This window comes from Pleurodeles waltl, chromosome 4_2 (assembly GCF_031143425.1).
Source record: "Pleurodeles waltl isolate 20211129_DDA chromosome 4_2, aPleWal1.hap1.20221129, whole genome shotgun sequence".
Classification (NCBI taxonomy): domain Eukaryota; kingdom Metazoa; phylum Chordata; class Amphibia; order Caudata; family Salamandridae; genus Pleurodeles; species Pleurodeles waltl.
Window position 1 is genome coordinate 700,169,090 of NC_090443.1, and position 17,356 is coordinate 700,186,445.

A 17,356-nucleotide genomic window follows, 5' to 3' on the forward strand; every position below is an offset into this window, starting at 1 on the left:
TTGACAAATGTGTGCAATAAAATAGTTTTTTTACTACCTCATTGTTGGCTGACTCTGTGCTCGCTGTTCTCATCCAGAGGGCACGTCCGCTGGGGCAGGTGAGGAGATGGCAGCATCCTCGGGAGTACAGACCACTGGTGGACCTGTCGACAATGGAAGGGAGACATGTAATAGTCACCTATAGACTTGATCGTGCCATAATCCGGGAACTGTGTGCCCAGTTGGAGCCAGACCTGATGTCAGCTATCCGCCATCCCACAGGAATCCTCCCTCTAGTGCAGTTTCCAACAACAGTGGCCATAGCATCAGGGATGTCCCAGCCTATGTTCTCAAACATGTTGTCCAGAGTGTTGTCTGCCCTGCTGAAACATATGTGCAGCTACATCATGTTCCCTCAGGTGGAGGATTTGCCTACAGTGAAAGGTGACTTCTATGCCCTGGAACATATCCCCAACATCATAGGTGACATTGATGGGACACATGTGGCCTTGTTCCCCCCCGCAGGAGTGAACAGGTGTACAGACACTGGAAGAGCTACCATTCAATGAATGTGCAGATGGTGTGTTTGTCCGACCAGTACATCTCCCATGTGAACGCCAAGTTTCATGGCTCAGTTCATGATGCTTACATTCTGAGGAATAGCAGCATCCCATATGGGATGGGGCAAGTTCAGAGGCACCGTGTGTGGCTAATAGGTGAGGAAAAGGACCCTATACCCTGTGAATAGTTGTCTGGGGTTGTCCCTAAGGGTTAGTGTCTGTCTAACAGTTGTCCCTCGACATTTGCAGGTGACTCTGGTTACCCAAACCTGTCATGGCTACTGACCCTCCCAGGACAAGGGCAGAGGAACGCTACAACAAGGCACATGGGCAAACTAGGAGAGTGATCGAATGGACCTTCGGCCTCCTGAAGGCCAGGTTCCGGTGCCTCCATATGACAGGTGGTTCTCTGTACTACTCACCAAAGAAGGTGTGCCAGATCATCGTGGCCTGCTGTATGCTGCACCACTTGACTTTGCAACGACAGGTGCCTTTTCTGCAGGAGGATGGTCCAGAAGGAGATCTTGTGGCAGCTGTGGAGCCTGTGGACAGTGAAGAAGAGGAGGCAGAAGAAGAGGATATCAACAACAGAAACAACATGATCCAGCAATACTTCCAGTGACACACAGGTAAGAAGACATCACTGCCTCCTACATCTGATAAAATTGTTAGACCTATATGTCTGTCACTTTCACCCAGTGTATGGACCCGACCTGTCACTTTGCCTTTCCATTTCACAGATGTGGGTCCCACTGTGTGACCTCTGCTATGTTACCACATGGACTAGAGCTGTGTGACATAGGTTTGTTGACAATACAATGGACATTGCTATTTTCCTCAGTTATTGCAAATACACATTTGTGAAAGCACAGACTGACTCCAGATTGTTTTGTGATTCAAGGGTGTTTATTTAAGATCAAAATAGTGGAGGGGGTTGAAAAATGGTCAGGGGTGATGGTGGAGGAATGTCCATGGCAGAGTCCAGCTATTTGTCTCACCGGTGCATTGTCCAAAGGGGCATAGGAAGTGGAGCTAGGGCAGTTTAAAGATGGAAAGGGTGACAAAGTGGGACAGAAGGATGACATTCAGGGTGGTCTCATTTCTTGGCGGGGGTCTTGGCATTGTTCTCTGTCTTTGTCCTGGATCTCAGGGACCGTTTGCGGGGTGGTTCTCCTTCTGCAGGGGGTGGGGTGCTGGTGTCATGCTCCTGTGGTGGTGCCTCCTGTCCACTAGCACCGGCGGAGGTGGTGGGCAGTTCATCATCCAGGCTAGTGTCAGGGGCCCCTTGTTGTGTCACAGTGTCCCTCCTGGTGTTCACAAGGTCTTTCAGCACCCCTACAATGGTGACCAGGGTGGTGTTGATGGACTTGAGTTCCTCCCTGAACCCCAAATACTGTTCCTTCTGCAGCCGCTGGGTCTCCTGAAACTTGGCCAGTACAGTTGCCATCGTCTCCTGGGAATGATGGTACGCTCCCATGATGTTGGAGAGGGCCTCATGGAGAGTGGGTTCCCTGTGCCTGTCCTCCCCCTGTCGCACAGCAGACCTCCCAGTTCCCCGGTTTTCCTGTGCCTCTGTCCCCTGAACTGTGTGCCCACTGCCCCCAGGTCCCTGCTGTTCTTGGGTTGGTGGGTTTGCCTGGGTTCCCTGTAGTGGTGGACACACTGCTGCTTGACGTGTCCTGGGGACAGAGGTATGGGCCCGCTGGGTGGGTGCTGTGCTGGTGTTTCCTGAGGGGGGAGGCTCTGTGGTGGCTTGTGACTGTGTCAGGAGAACCGACTGTCCCGAGGTCCCCGATGGGCCGGGCTGCTCATCTAGATCCAGTTGGAGAGAGCTGCTGCCATCACTGTGGGCCTCTTCTGTGGGTGAGGGTGGACACGTCTGCAACCTCCTGTCTGGCGACGTTGGGTAGGGGTCCTGCAGGGGTGTAAAGGCATGATTATTGCATCTGTGTGTGCCATCGTGTGCAATGGGTGGGTGACCCTGTACCCCAGTCTTGCATTTTTGTGTAGGACCTTGTGTGATAATTGTTTTGGGGTCTGTGTGGGTATCTGTAGTGGACATGCTTTGGTGATGGGTGTCCATGCTTTGTTGTTGCATGCAGTGCTTGGTGTTGGGATGGGTGGTTTGTGATAGTGGGACATATGTGAGGTGTTGGAGTGATGGGATGAGGCTGAGGGTGGGGGTATGTGAAAGCATGCAGGTAGGGTGGGGCATATGGTAGTTAAGATTTGACTTACCAGAGTCCATTCCTCCATCTACTCCAGCGAGGCCCTCAGGATGCAGTATAGCCAAGACCAGATCCTCCCATGTTGTTAGTAGTGGGGGATGTGTCTTGAGACCACGGAACGCACCTTCCCCTGTAGGTTGTTCCACCTCTTCCTGATGTCATCACGTGTTCTTGGATGCTGTTCCACTGCGTTGACCCTGTCCACGATTCTGCGCCATAGCTCCATCTTCCTAGCTATGGAGGTGTGCTGCACCTGTGATCCGAATAGCTGTGGCTCTACCCGGATGATTTCCTCCACCATGACCCCGAGCTCCTCCTCAGAAAACCTGGGGTGTCTTTGCGGTGCCATGGGGTGGTGTGGGTGATGTGTGAGGTGGTGTGTGTTGTGATGTGTGAGGGGATGTGTTTGTGTGTCTTGTGTGAGGTGCGTGGATGTTGTGTGAGTGATGGTGTTGAGTGCCTGCGGATGCTAGTTTGTTGATGGTGGTGTCTCTCTCTGGCCTTCTGTCGCAATTCTGGTCATAAGTGTTTGTGAGTGATGTGGGTGTGTGTTTATATTGTATTGGGTGTGTGGGAGTGGTGTGTGTATGTGTATCAGGTGTGTGTATTTTGAATTGTCCAATGTGGTTGCGTTTTGTAAGTGTGTGTGTATTTTGAGCACGGCGGTGTGTACCGCCAATGGAATACCGTGGTTGAAAGACCGCCGCGTGGATTCATGGGTCGTGATAGTGTGGGCGTATTCCTGGGGCGTGACGGTGTCGGTTTTGTTATCGTCAGTTTATCACTGACCTTTGGTGTGGCAGACTTGTGTGGGTGTTTGGATTTTGGCAGATTCCGAGCTGTGAGTTGTAATAGCTGTAGCAGAATTCCGCGGCCGCAGAGGTGTGTTGGCGGTCTTCTGCATGGCGGTAAGCGGCATTTACCGCCAATGTTGTAATGAGGGCCAAAGTCTACCTCATCATAAATGTTCTGTCACTTCATCAAGATCACATTGTGGCCATAGCAAAGATGCTAGATCTACAACTCTCTAAAGTACACCAGCATTAGATTTTAATGAGACCAAAGAATAAGAGGACTATACTACCAAATAGACACCTTCCACTGTCTTCCTTAAATCAGCTCTCAACCTTTCAATATTATGATTTTGGTAAAGCTAATGGATCTGAAGGTTCATCATGAGAACCCTACATACCACAAACCTTTAAGAAAATCCTCTTCTTCATGGAGACCCTCAACCCAGTTATGACCATTAATAACTCCCTATAACCATACACCTTCCCCTCAAACCACAAGATATAATAAAAATTACTACTCATCAAAACAGTGTAAACCCAGCAGACCCTGATAGCTACAGACCAATCTCAAATGGTATGTTACTTGTAAAAATAATTGAAAGAGCAACTTGTAGATTTGATAATTCCTTGAAGAAAACAGCTTATTCTAATATCAGCATATTTGGTTGCACCTGATCTCCTTTTGAAAAGATTCCACCAAACCACCATTGAAAGGAACAAAGGTACCACACTTCTTATACTGCACCTGTCATCTGCCCTCAACACAGTAACCACCACTCCCTCACAGAGAGGCTGGAGGTTCTTAGTACAAATGTAAGCATCCTTGAACTTGTCCACATAGCCAGCATAATTGTCTTGTTTTCCCAATTCAGATCACTTCCTTTCATTTTTTGACACAGGCATACCCTGAGTACCTATATAATTTCTCTACTTTCTTTCGATGCCTGCCTCTTCCTTCTACAGGCTCTTACCAAATTCTTCAACCTCAAGATGGTGCAACTATGCTACCAACAATGAGAATCAGCAAACAAATGAAAAAAGCAGTGATATTGGCACCTCAAGAATACTCTGCTACCTGCGAGCCATTATCCAATGGATGCTGAGAAATTGTTAAACCTAATTCTTCTAAAATCTTGGGATCTTCACCATCAGAATGGGAACAACTTAGTGTACTTCCAGTGACATTGAGAAAAATTAGAACCTTAAGAACTTTCATTAACTTCAGTCTGTGTGAGTTCAGCAAACATTACAGCAATTCTTCCGACATCAAGGATCCCTGCAGAAGCCCCAGGGTGTCATGTCTCTCATTCTGCCATTTCTTCTATATGCAAACAGACCCTATCTTAGGGGTTTCTCTGTCTGTGCACCATAACACCAAAGAATCTAAAATTCCACAGCAAGGCATGTTCTATGTGCCCATCTCTGGGATCCCATCCCACTGGACCTCCAACCATTCCACTGGCTTCCTATCGTCAGATCAACAGCTTTCAAACTTTCATCGCCCCCCCAGTGGGCCACACATGACAACTGCACAAATATTAACAGAGGCATACGTTTTGCTCTGTACTGGCTCCCAGCTGGATGTCCATCTATATAGGAAGAAACATGTTGCTGCAACATCCTACTCCGTACAAGCAGCAAAAGTCTAAACACTCTCTTCTGGCAAAGACATGAGGCATTAAAGACTAGCAGGAGGTCAGAAAGGCAATGCAAACATGGATGGTTCCATGATGATTTCACCACAAGCAAACTGAATCACCTGAAGGGAAGGGATGGACAATTCAAAATTCACAATAATATGACCCTGAAACTAGAACTAATCATTCAGAAAAGGCAGACATGACCACATAAAAGACTCTTTCACTCTTATTTTCTTCCCTTCATACCTAGCAGCACTGGGAGAGAGAAAATATGAGAAGCCTGCTATAAATACAGAACACCAAAACTCACACAGTTTTCTCTATCTTCATCCATTCAGTAAAGATTTCTGAGAATAAACACCCCACCATTCAATCCGTTTCCATTCCATGGCAAGATGCAGTGAAAAAGCAAGAAGAGAGCACAACTCTGTTCTTTAACCACTGAATGAAATCTGTTCCTTAGTCACTCTATGAAAGCAGTGCATCACAAAAATATACGTCTCCCACACAACGTCTGTGATGAAGCAGCATCATGCACGTCCGCAATTGCACTTCAGTGCCTCTTCAGGGTGTACAGCGCTATGCAAATGCCACCACAAAACAATACCATTTTAGTAACCTTAGATTTATGCAAATGTTATATTCCATGGTCCCTCAACATAGTTCTCCTTACACAAATAACTGAATAGACTTTAGTGTTATTTGTAGGTTTAGAAATAATGTTATACCTTTTGTTTCAGCGTATCAAATTTGCTGTTGATTGGCCAAGATGGCAGACGGAATGGTTGCATGATATGCAAGCTCTGCGCCAGCCTGATCAGCATTGTGATTTATTGCAGTCATGCTTCTTTTCACCTTTATTGTTAAGCATGAGGGCCTCCTGCTTCAGACCCCTATGTCTGTGTCTGCAAGGGATTTTGAAGAATCGCTGGTGATGGCGGCCTGGAGCGGCACATCTTCATGTGGATGCTCAATAAGGGCAGGGGTTGCCTTATGAGATGATGGAAGGTCTGAGGCTTGCGGCAATGCACCATTTGTCTGCTGGAGTGTTTTGGGTGCCAAGGGGGTGTCTGCCTGAGGAATCTAGTGTAATTGTTGGAGGTGTAAGCTGCTAACTGACTCAACCCCACCTCTAGCATACATCTGGGCCCAACTGACACCTGGGGGACTGACATCTCCTGGGAGGGCATTGCTGAGGGTGCCGGTATGTTTTCCCCACATCATCCTCACCTCGTAAGACCAGGCTGCATCGCTGAAGATCCCGCCTACGGCTGCGGACCTAGTGGCACTGGTGGCATAGGGGCACAACCAGATGAGACAGTGCACAGCTTCTATGGGCCTGGATTGATAACGGAGTCTCACTCACCATTGGCTGGTGCAATGGACCTGGCAGCAGCACCGGGGGAATGCAGAGACTGCTTTGAACATGGCAGGCAACCCTGATGGCCTTGGGACAGCGGCATCGATGGGGGTGAACAACATTCCATTGTTTCGGACTGAGACTGAGAAAGAGGAATTTCCGGTGGTGATCAGACTTGCCCCTCTGGCTTGAAGCCTCCTCCCCTGGCAGATGCGATCCATCTCCACCTGGACAAAATACTTGGGGCTTGATTTATACTTTTATAGCGCTGCATTTGTGTTATTTTTTTACGCAAATTCGGCACAAACTTAACTCCATCTTTATGTTTTGATGCTAGACACGTCTAGCGTCAAAATAGTGGCGTTAGGACCATTTTCTGGATGCGTGTAGCTACCTTGTGTCAATGAGATGCAAGGTAGGCGTTCCCATCTAAAACATGCTGCTAACCCCATAGCCCCATATTTTTTCCCCTGTGCTAAAATGGAGCATGGGTGGGAGAAGGGGCTAAATAATTGTGCAAAGCTTGCTTTTCACCAGAAGTTAACACCTGGGTTAGACCAGCAGTTAGGGGACCTGTGGGCCCATTTCCATGGTGGGACACCATGGAATGTGCCCACAGGTGCCCACCCCAAGTCCCAGGAACACCCCCACCAGAGGGACACCATAAGATGGGGGACACCATCCCAGGTAAGTATAGGGAAGTATTTTTGTAATTTTTTTTAAGTGCCATTGGGGGCCATGATATGGTCCCCCTGCATGGCACTGGGTGCACTGGCCATGCCCAGGGGGCCCAGGTCCCCTGTGCTGGCCATTGGGGTGATGGGCATGACTACTGTCTTTTATAAGACAGGAGTTTTGTAGTATGGATGGTTTTGTGTCAGGAAATTACGCTAGGCTGGTTAATGACATTTTTATACCTCTAACCAGCCTAACGTAATTTTTTGAGGTGAAACCTCCTTCACAAGTATCGCCACCCCCACCCAGCTAGTGTCATTGTTTTCTGACGCTAGCCCAACCTGAGCACCAGCTTGCTGCATTCCATAAATTTGGTGCCAGGCTGGCACTGTATTGGATTGATGCAAGCCGGCACTGTATTTTTTGCTGCAAAACTACTTTTTCGCAGTTTTGCGGCAAAAAGTATAAATATGGGCCTTAGACCACCCTCCAACAAGACATTTGTAATGTGTCAATGGGACTGGGCCTGCTGAGAGCAGAACACCATAAGCTGGCCAACCGAGTTAAAGAGGTGGACACCTGGGTAGGATAGCGGAAGCCAGAGACCCTGACACTTACTCGCCAAAATGGCTGATGGACAAAGTACAGACTCCTGAACACTGTGCTGAAGATGCAGAGGAGTTCAACAAGTAAAATAATATCTGAGTGGCGAGTCTCCCTGAGGGTACAGAGCAAAATTATATTGTGTCTCCTTTTGAAAACTGACTGAAGATGGACGTGGCCCCATACCACTTTACTCCATTCTTTGCACTGGAGCGTGCACACAGGGTCCCTGTACATCAGCCGGCACCGGGTCGCCCTCCCTGCCCTGTGGTGACTCGACTATTTCACTACCAGGATAGAGATAATATCTTATAGTGGCACATATTGGATGCCATTTTGCGGTCGATAACAGCAAAGTGTCAGTGTTCTCTGATATTACGGCAGCAGTGCAAGCCACATGGGCCTCCTTCCTGGAGGTTAAAAAAGTCCTTCAAGATGACAGTATACAATACTCTCTGATGTTTCCTTCCAAAGTCTGTATAATACTTGATGGGGCCATGCACTTCTGGAAAACCCTGGAGAAGCGTCGGACTGGTTAGATGCATACAGAGTGGGAACTGCCCTCCTGACGATTATCCCCAGACCAGGCACCCTTAGGCAAAGACCAAAGAAGCGCAAACTCCGGACCCTGTACAATAGACCTTTGAGGGATCTGTCTCCATTACTGACCGATCAGGAAAGGGCTGCTGTCCTTTAGGCAGTCTCAGAGATCATGATGGTTCAAAACTCAGATTTAAATACTGCCACTCCCTCTGAGCACAAATCCGTACTGTCTGACTCAGAGTCTTCACAAACCGATATAGAGAGACTTCCCATTGTGACTACACAATCTGTGGAGGACTTGATGTAATATCCTTTTCCAATTATATCCTGGTTGTTAGTATTTATGTGTATTGTGCTGATAGCTGGGGGTGAGCAGAGACTTTTGCCTTAGCAATTAAGTAAATATGGAACTTGACTTCTCCCCCTCTTTCAGGTCGTTGGATTAGAAAGGCTTGAAGGTCTACTTGAGCATTGCGCTAGGCTTTTGTGCTATTAGTGTAAAGAGGGCTGGCACGGCATGGACCCCGAATACACAATTTAGGCTTCCTCTTCCAGATATGCTTGCAGGCGACTGGAGGTGACATTCTACTGATAATGTCTGCAAATTTCCAGTTTGTGTGGCCAGTGGTTGCTGGACTGCTCTTAGGTAAGGAAGTTCATGGTTGAGGGTTGTTGTTCATTTGTACAGGGATCGCACCACATGCTGAAAGGGGGAGGGCTGGAGTGATGGGGATAAGGCTGTCGTTAATGGGGTATGCATGCTATATGCATGAAAGACTGACCAATGTCAGACATTGACTTTTCCATTCTGGAACATCTGGGGGATGGGTTCGGCCTCCAAGCAACACAATATCCACAGGTACTTGAGGAGCCATGGGTGCAAGTGGCCAGGCTCCAGGAAACAGACTTTGCTGGGAATGAGAATGATTGCCGTGCTCTTGGCGGGGTCAGTTGTATGCCACCTCAAACTCTGCCTTCACCTTTGGTACATTGATCTGGATTAGGGCAGGGACCTGCTTTGAGCTTGTTTCCTCCATCATTGACATTGAGGGCCACTATGTATTTCTTAAAGGTTGGTTGTTGGGGAGGGATGTAACACTGGGGAACATATGCACCACAAACCAAGATCAGGTCATGTTTCTCCATTCCTTCTCTGCTCATCTGGCGGGGCTCCTTATTAATGACCCCCTAGTGGGCAAATTTAAATTTTGTTTTGGATGTTTTGTTGGATCGTTCAAGTCCCCCCCACCAGGTGGACCTGCACACAGGTTAGCTGACGGCGTCAGACTGGCTGGACCACTGGGAGCTTGCAAACGTTTGGAGGATACAGCATGGGGAGGAGCGGGACTATTCCTATTTCTCACAAATCTACAGACTTCACACCCAGACAGATAGATTTGTGTGCTCCTGTAGACTTAGCCAGAATGTGATGTATCCCTATTATTTGGGGTGCACCCTCTCAAATCACAGCCCTGTGTTTCTGGGATTCCAACCCACATGGGAGAGCCTGCAGGTCCCCACATGGCAGTTCATGCCAACAACACTGGAGCATAGTACTTTACGGAATCCCTGGGGGAGGTGGTGTCCGGCTACTCTGATTTTAATCAGGGCTCCACATCTTTGTGGTTAGCTGAGTGAGAGGCCTTCAAAGTGGTGGTGCATGGCCACCTCTTGGGTCACTCCACTGGTGTCCAGAGGGACCTGAATGGGAGCTTTGGACCTTAGATGGTAGATTACATGACCTGGACAATGCTCTTGGTACGGAGGCAAGAGCATTTGATAGGCTGCGAGAGGCTCGGAGCAGTACAATGTCATATTGCAGTGGCTGGGATGGCATGACAACAAAAACTATGTAGCTAGGGCTTATGAGGAGGAGGAGCAGCGAGGCAGACTATTAGTAGGGGCGGACGAACAATTCCTCTCCACCGACGATTTTTCAGAGCTGTGCCCACTCCGCACAGAATGTGGAGTTCTGAAAAACTTCATGAAGCGATGTGGTGTGGAGTTTTTCCTCTCACATGGGAATGAGAGCGAGCAAGAGAAATCAATAAGGTGGCGAGTGAGATTTCTGAACCGCTCTAATTGAGAAAGCTGTTGCTCGCATTGAGGAAGCTGCCACTAGAGTAGAACATCTATTTGAGCATCAGAAAATAAGTTAGCTTCCTCTGGCATGCCACGTGATGACATTTGTGCTAATTTTACAGAGCAGGAGAAACTCCTGGTGCTAAAAATCAGGGTTAACAGTGCAACTTAACCAAACTTGGTCACTCGGGTAACTCCACGCAGCACGGCAGAGTTTTTTTTGGCACTTACCAGAGTTCCAGATAGTGAAACTCCATGAACTCGGCCGGGGCTAGCTATTAGCCTGGCTTATCCAACCAGATGCCCAGGGGTCCCCCATAACACATATTCGTATAGAGACCTGGCGATCACTCTATTAATCTGAGGCTATTAATGCCATGTTTTGTTAATATCATGTAATATTGTACAAAAGTCCAGAGCCGCTCAAGGAGAAATACAGGCCGCATTCCTGGCTAGACTTCTATTGTGGTAACTTCCAAGGGAGGCCAGGGAAGGCTCGGGGGAACTATATCTGTAAATGAGGTCAGGGCTGCCATCAACGAAATGGTGACAGGTAAAACCCTGGGCCCTGATGACCTTCCAGCAAAGTTTTATGCTGCATTTGCCGGAATCCGGCTCGGAGGCTAGAAACGCCCTAGGCTGATTTCCTATGAATGGGTGATCTCCCTGAAACAACTAGAGATGCAGTTACTATCCCTCTCCCTAAAACCATGACTCAAGGGGCTCAGCCCATGGAGTTTAGCTCTCTTTCCATGCTCCATATGGAATTCAAAATTCTTAGCAAAATACTGGCCCTTAGGTTTCTCCCCCATATGCCTGAGTTGATACATGGTGACCAGAATAGATTCATCCCAACCTGCAACATCTCACTGAAACTTAGAAGGTTGTACCATGTCCTGTATCACCCGGGGACCCGAGCCTACCCTACTGCCATGCTCAAGTCATTAGACCTTGAAAAAGCATTTGATACCATATGACGGGACTTTCTTTTTGAGGTCATGTGGCAGATGGGATTGTGGGAACGCTGGGCTGGATGGGTCAAGCTGCCCTACACCACTCTGACTGCCTGGGTTCAAATAGCACCATTGTCTCCTCGCAATATAAAGTACATAGGGGCACTAGGCAGGGATGCCCCTTGTCCCCTCTCCTGTTTGTCCTGGCCATTGAGCCAAAGGCAGAGCTTTTTCAGATGAAGGGTAGAGGTAATAGAGTGGAAATGGAAATGGAAGGTCTGGAAGATTATCTCCCTTCATGCCAAGCACATTTGCCTTTATTTGACAGATGGGCCAATAGTATCTACAGTGGCATTTGCCCTTTTGGGGGACTTCAAGAGAGTCTCGGGACTCCAGGATAATAAAAATAAGACCCATGATTTCCTGATTTTCCCAGACACCCTTAGGCTGCTTAATCTACCTCCGGAGTTGACGTGGTCACTCACCTCATTCTAATATCTGAGTATCCCGATGTTTCATTCTATAGATGATCTGTGAGAGGGTAACCTGGCGAAGGCCCTTAGATCCCTCAGGTCCTGCATACCCTCTTGGCATTCCCTCAAGCTGCCTTATGGCTCAGATATCAGTCTCTAAGATGGTTATGCTTCCAAGACTGCTTTAACTCCTTATCAACCTTCCAGGGGGGTGCCAGCTTCATGGTTCAAACAATTAGACACACTGTTACGTGAGCTGATATAGGACGGAAGTCCTCACAGTGTGTCCCTGGAGGTTCTTCAGTGTCCTTCTGCTGAGGGGGCATAGGTGCCCCTGATTTCAAGCCATGCTTTATGACCTCACACCTCCAGAAGATTGACCAGGGTCTTGTTAAAGCTCACCGGGAGCAGCTGATGTTAATGGGACTGACTGCACCTCTGACTGCTGTGATGTCTAAACTGCCTGACAGTGGTGATTCCACATCCAGAAGTATTGCTCACAATGGCACTAAAGTATTGGAGATGCTGGACTGGGGACAGTAAAAGATTGTTATCAGCAAGAATCATTACTCCAGTGGGAGGTACTAGTGACACACTATAACCTGCCTGCAGGACAATTTCTTTGTTATGAGGCATTGCTTCGGATCTTCCAGGACCTTTTGGCAGAATGACAGGCCGAGCCCACGACCTATACAACTTACAGTTGCTGATATCCCTGGGTAAAGCTAGACATTTGGTGACATGATTTTATCATTCCCTCTCTGAGACGGTTCAAAAACCTCTATTGGTGTTACAGGAACTGTGGAGGGTGACAGAGGATGAGCCCATGACTCATACGGTTTGCAGTTGCTGAAATCCCTGGGTATCCTAGATATTTGGTGACATGGTTTCATCGTTTCCTCTGTTAGATAGTTTGAAAACTTCTATTGGTGTTACAGGGATGGTGGGGGGTGACCTGAAGTGTGACATTATAGATTCTGAGTTGCGCAAGATATTGGCATTTCCTAAGAAGGTCTCCAGAAACATTCAATTGAATTACACCCAATTTAATTATGTCCACATGACATATATGACCCCACACAGAAATCAGGTGATCTATGGGGAAGGTAGCAGCATCCTTGCCCAAAGTGCAAACATTTAAATGCAGATTTTGTTCATATGACCTGGTATTTCCCCTTATCATGCATACTTTGAGGAGACATAATAGCCGCACTGAATTACATGCTGGGATGCTCTGTTCCTGCTCCTTGGAGGCCGATATACTGGGGTTATACAGTAGACCACGCACATGAAAAGTGGGCACAAGATTTGTGGATCTGACTCTGGTTTTGGCCAAAAGACAGCAATGGCCTGGAAATCAGCCACAGGACTGGAGGGCAGATGTAACTCAGTGGGTGAAGGTTGAGGAGAGGGCCCTGATCAGGGAAGAAGCTAGAGGGATATGGAGATGCACGATAACGGGCTGTGGACAGAGGTTTTGAGTGTTTGGAAACATCTGGAGGAAGGATTAGGAGAGAGTACAGAGAGCTGAGCAGACCTAGCTGAGGGGAGTGGGACAGCCACCGCAGGGGGATCACCGGAAGGTGAGCATATACATTAAACTGGGAGACACACTAGCTAACATTACAATGGTCCTCTAGGGTTGTGAGAAGGTTGGAGCCAGACCCTCCATCACAGGAGTTGTTAATGATGTTTGACACATGTTACTAAGGTCTCCTAGTGATGGCTCCAGTGTGGAGTCCTGACTGGTGCCTTGTTCCCACCTTCCCTGCCACTTTTATTTGTGAATGGATCTTACCTGATTTAATAAATTGGAATGATCATTGCCCTGATTTGGGTGTCCTGTGCTTTTTAAGTTTCGCCTGCACATCACTTTCGCTGTGCTTGTGAAATCTAATATATTTAGTATAAATCTTAAAAGGGGTTAGATACCGCCCTCCTTGCCTTCCTTGCTTTTATTGGTTCCTGTGCTTACCACTTACTTTTCCTCCATTTCTATTGGCTGTCACACAATTTTCTTCCATTTACCAATGCTTGTTCCTCATGTATTTGCTTTTATCAGCATCCCGAGGCCCAAGTACTGTGTTCATCTTCTTTGGTTTCGGCTCTCACAAGTCCACCCGGGGCCAGTTGGCTCGCCCACCTCTATAGAAAAGACTTAGGCCCTCATTATGACATCAGCGGTATTCTGAGAATACCACTGATGCCAAGGGTGCCAGAAGACGCCAGTGCTGGTGGTCTTCCGCCTGCCATATTATGGACACTGCAGGATTTCCGCCATAATAATGGTGGAAATCCAGCAGTAGCCATGCTGGCGGATCGTGGTGCCCTGGCACTGCTACCACCAGCACCGCACCGCCAGTAGAACTCTGCCAGCCACATTAAGACCATTAGTACGGCTGGCTATGACCTGCTGGTGGGGCGCTGCCGGTGGTGGCAGCACCCATTCCCATTCCCTGCTGGGCGACCTCCTCGCAGGACAAGGTAAGTCAGGCATCAGACAGGGGAGGGGGGTAGGAGGGGAGGGGTGTTTTGTGTCAGTGTGTGGTGTCTGCCTGTGTGTATGCATGTGTGTGTGAATGTGAGTGTTATGGTGTATGCTTGGTTGTATGCATGTGAGTGAATGCATGTATGAAAGTTGAAGTGAGTGCGTGTCTGCATGTCAGTGTGTATGCGTGTCTGAGTGAGTGTTTGGATATCTGTGTGAATGCGTGTATGAATGCGTGTTGGTATGTATGAGTGAATGCGTGCATGGAAGTGCAGGTGAATGGGTGTATGCATGCTGCATGTTGGTGTCTGTGTGCATGTATGCAGGGAGGGGGTGTGGGGTGAGGGACGCTGTGACTGAGGGGGTGGGGGTGATGTGAGTGTGTGTGGCTGTGTGCGGGTATGGCTGTGGGGGCGGGGGCAGTTGTGTGGTGTGTGCGTGTCTGCGTGTGCATGAATAGGGTGTTGTGTGTGCGGGGTGTGTGGATGTTTGCGTGTATGGGGGTGTGTGTTTGAATCAGGGGTGGGGTGTGTGTTTGAATCGGGGGGTGAGTGTTAGGTGCTTGCTGAGGGGAGGAACCGCCTACCGGTGACAGGGAAGAAATTCCCTGTCACTGGTAGGCCCTACTGCCATGTTTTTCATGGCGTTGCTAACGCTGCGGAAACCATGACAGTGGGCTGGCTCATAATGCCGCCGGTGGTACTCTGTGGGCCTCCGGGTCGGAGATGAAGTTCATACCGCCTGTTGGCGGTGATACCACCACATTAACCATGGCGGTCAAAAGACCCCCAGGGTCATAAGGACCCCAATACAATCCTTTACATAGAACAAAATAGAAAATGTTGCTCATAGCCACATCTACTTCAGCAAATGTTTTAAAAAAATTACAGTATCAAGGATTGTAAAACAGGCTTATCTTTACCACAGGGAAATTATTGGCAATATCATGCTAAGATGTTAACCGTGCTACAAAATTGCACTGTGTGGTTTTCTTTAGTCCTTTTTCTATGTCATTCTTTTTCACAGACCTTCCTGCCCTCATAGTGGCAGTGAGGTCGGGAAGGGTGTCTGTTGCAGCTGAAAAATGGTTGGTCTGCTACTTCTACCGCATGCGGAGCCATGCGAAGCAACAGTTCTCCCAAACCACGTATATTCTTTTGGTTTTGAGACTTCATTATGGAAAGGGGAAAGCTCACCTTTCCACCAACACTCCAGTCCTCCAGTGTGAGTTCACATCAATGTTTTGGAAAGTTAGGAACGAGTCTGTGTTAAAACCATCAGGACTCTTGAGTGTGGTCTTTATTTGTGTATACTTTTTTTTAGTATTAAAGTCTGCAGCTTTTTGTGTGGGAGACAATGAGGGAGCCCACCTCCGCTCCAGTGAAAGCTATTTTTAAGTACGTGTATTGTGCTGCATGACTAAAGTATCAAAACATCTTTGCTTGTGTTGCCTTCAGAATTCTTATTGTGATGTCACAAGTCCCTGTTAAAAGCATGAAACTATTTTACAATGCCAGGAATCCTATCATCTTGCCACAGTTATGATACAATAAGCAGTTCAATCCCCTCCTAAAATGCAACAACCCCATGTCGCCTTCCCACTCCAAATCACTCTTAGATTGTACCTATGCCTTGGACACCATGCAGCGGTCTGGTGGACTTTTTAGTTCGAGCTACTCCCTACAAATACCACATACATATATATATATGCAGCCGCAAAAACTTGCTGTGCAACATGATTGTGATGGAATATAGTTCTATAGCGATATGTAATTGGAGGAATAACAATTAGAATTACCGCTCATTTCTCTCATTACTGCATGGCCCTAAATATGTCCATTTGCATCATGTTTAGTGAAGGCTATTTGCTGAGTATTGCTGTTACTGTGAGAAGCACATCCTCATCCCTTCGTGCTTGACAGCTCTGGGATCGCACTTTGCTAAGTTCTGCATTATAACACATGTGAATCAACGGGCCAAGCAATATTAGTAACTTTAATTAACACTCTGTGCATTTTATTATCACCAGTTACTTCACAATATATTGGCTTTTTCAATAAACAAGGCATAACACGTTTATGGGGTTTCTGTAATTTATATTGCACAACTGCTCACCAAGCTAAATCTTGCAACAACAAAAACAATATTAATCACATAGGCGAAACCTAATACATTTACCAATGCTTGTTTGTTTGGTTTGTTCTCTTTCTCCCCCCTTCCTTTTGTTCTTTCCTCTCTATTACAATGCTGGATATTCATCCTCACATTGTAGTTTTCATTTTCTTGCTTTATTGAGTCACTTTTCGTCCAGATTAACTGTCCAACTCTGACAGCTATGTTGTGCTTTTTATAGATACGATATATAGAATTTACACAGCTGACCATCGTTCTACTTATGGCTGTCCATTCTAAACCTGTTATAATTTTGAATGGTACAGTTATAATATGTATATGTCTAAACCCTTGGGTGTCTATTATAAATGAAAATAAACAGAATTTTTTAAAAGAGTATCGTGTTTGTTAGCGCAATGCCTATTATATTAAGGCGCTATAATTAAAGGCGAATGTGGAAATGGAGACACACTATTTAAACATTGTAAACTCTTTGAACAAGAGGCCATAGTCCTTTGTGTTCAAATATGGTTATCAAGGTGTTTGACAGAACTGGGAATCGACATTTAGAACCTTGCATCAAAACACATTAAGTGCCCCCTGACATATAACTTGCAAGTGACAATTCGCTGAACTGAAATCGATTTTCCAGCTTGGATAATCGCTGGGAAGTATGTGCAGTCACAAAGTCTGTTATTTGTGATTCCGGCCTGAAAGAATCAACGCATCTCGGGGTCAGGTGCGAAAACTGACCATGCTAATGGGATGTGCACACAAATGATCTCATTTAGATGAGCAACCAGACCAGGAAATCTAAAAGAGATGTACGAGGCTGTAGATTGTGTTCGCCAAAAAGCAAAGGATGT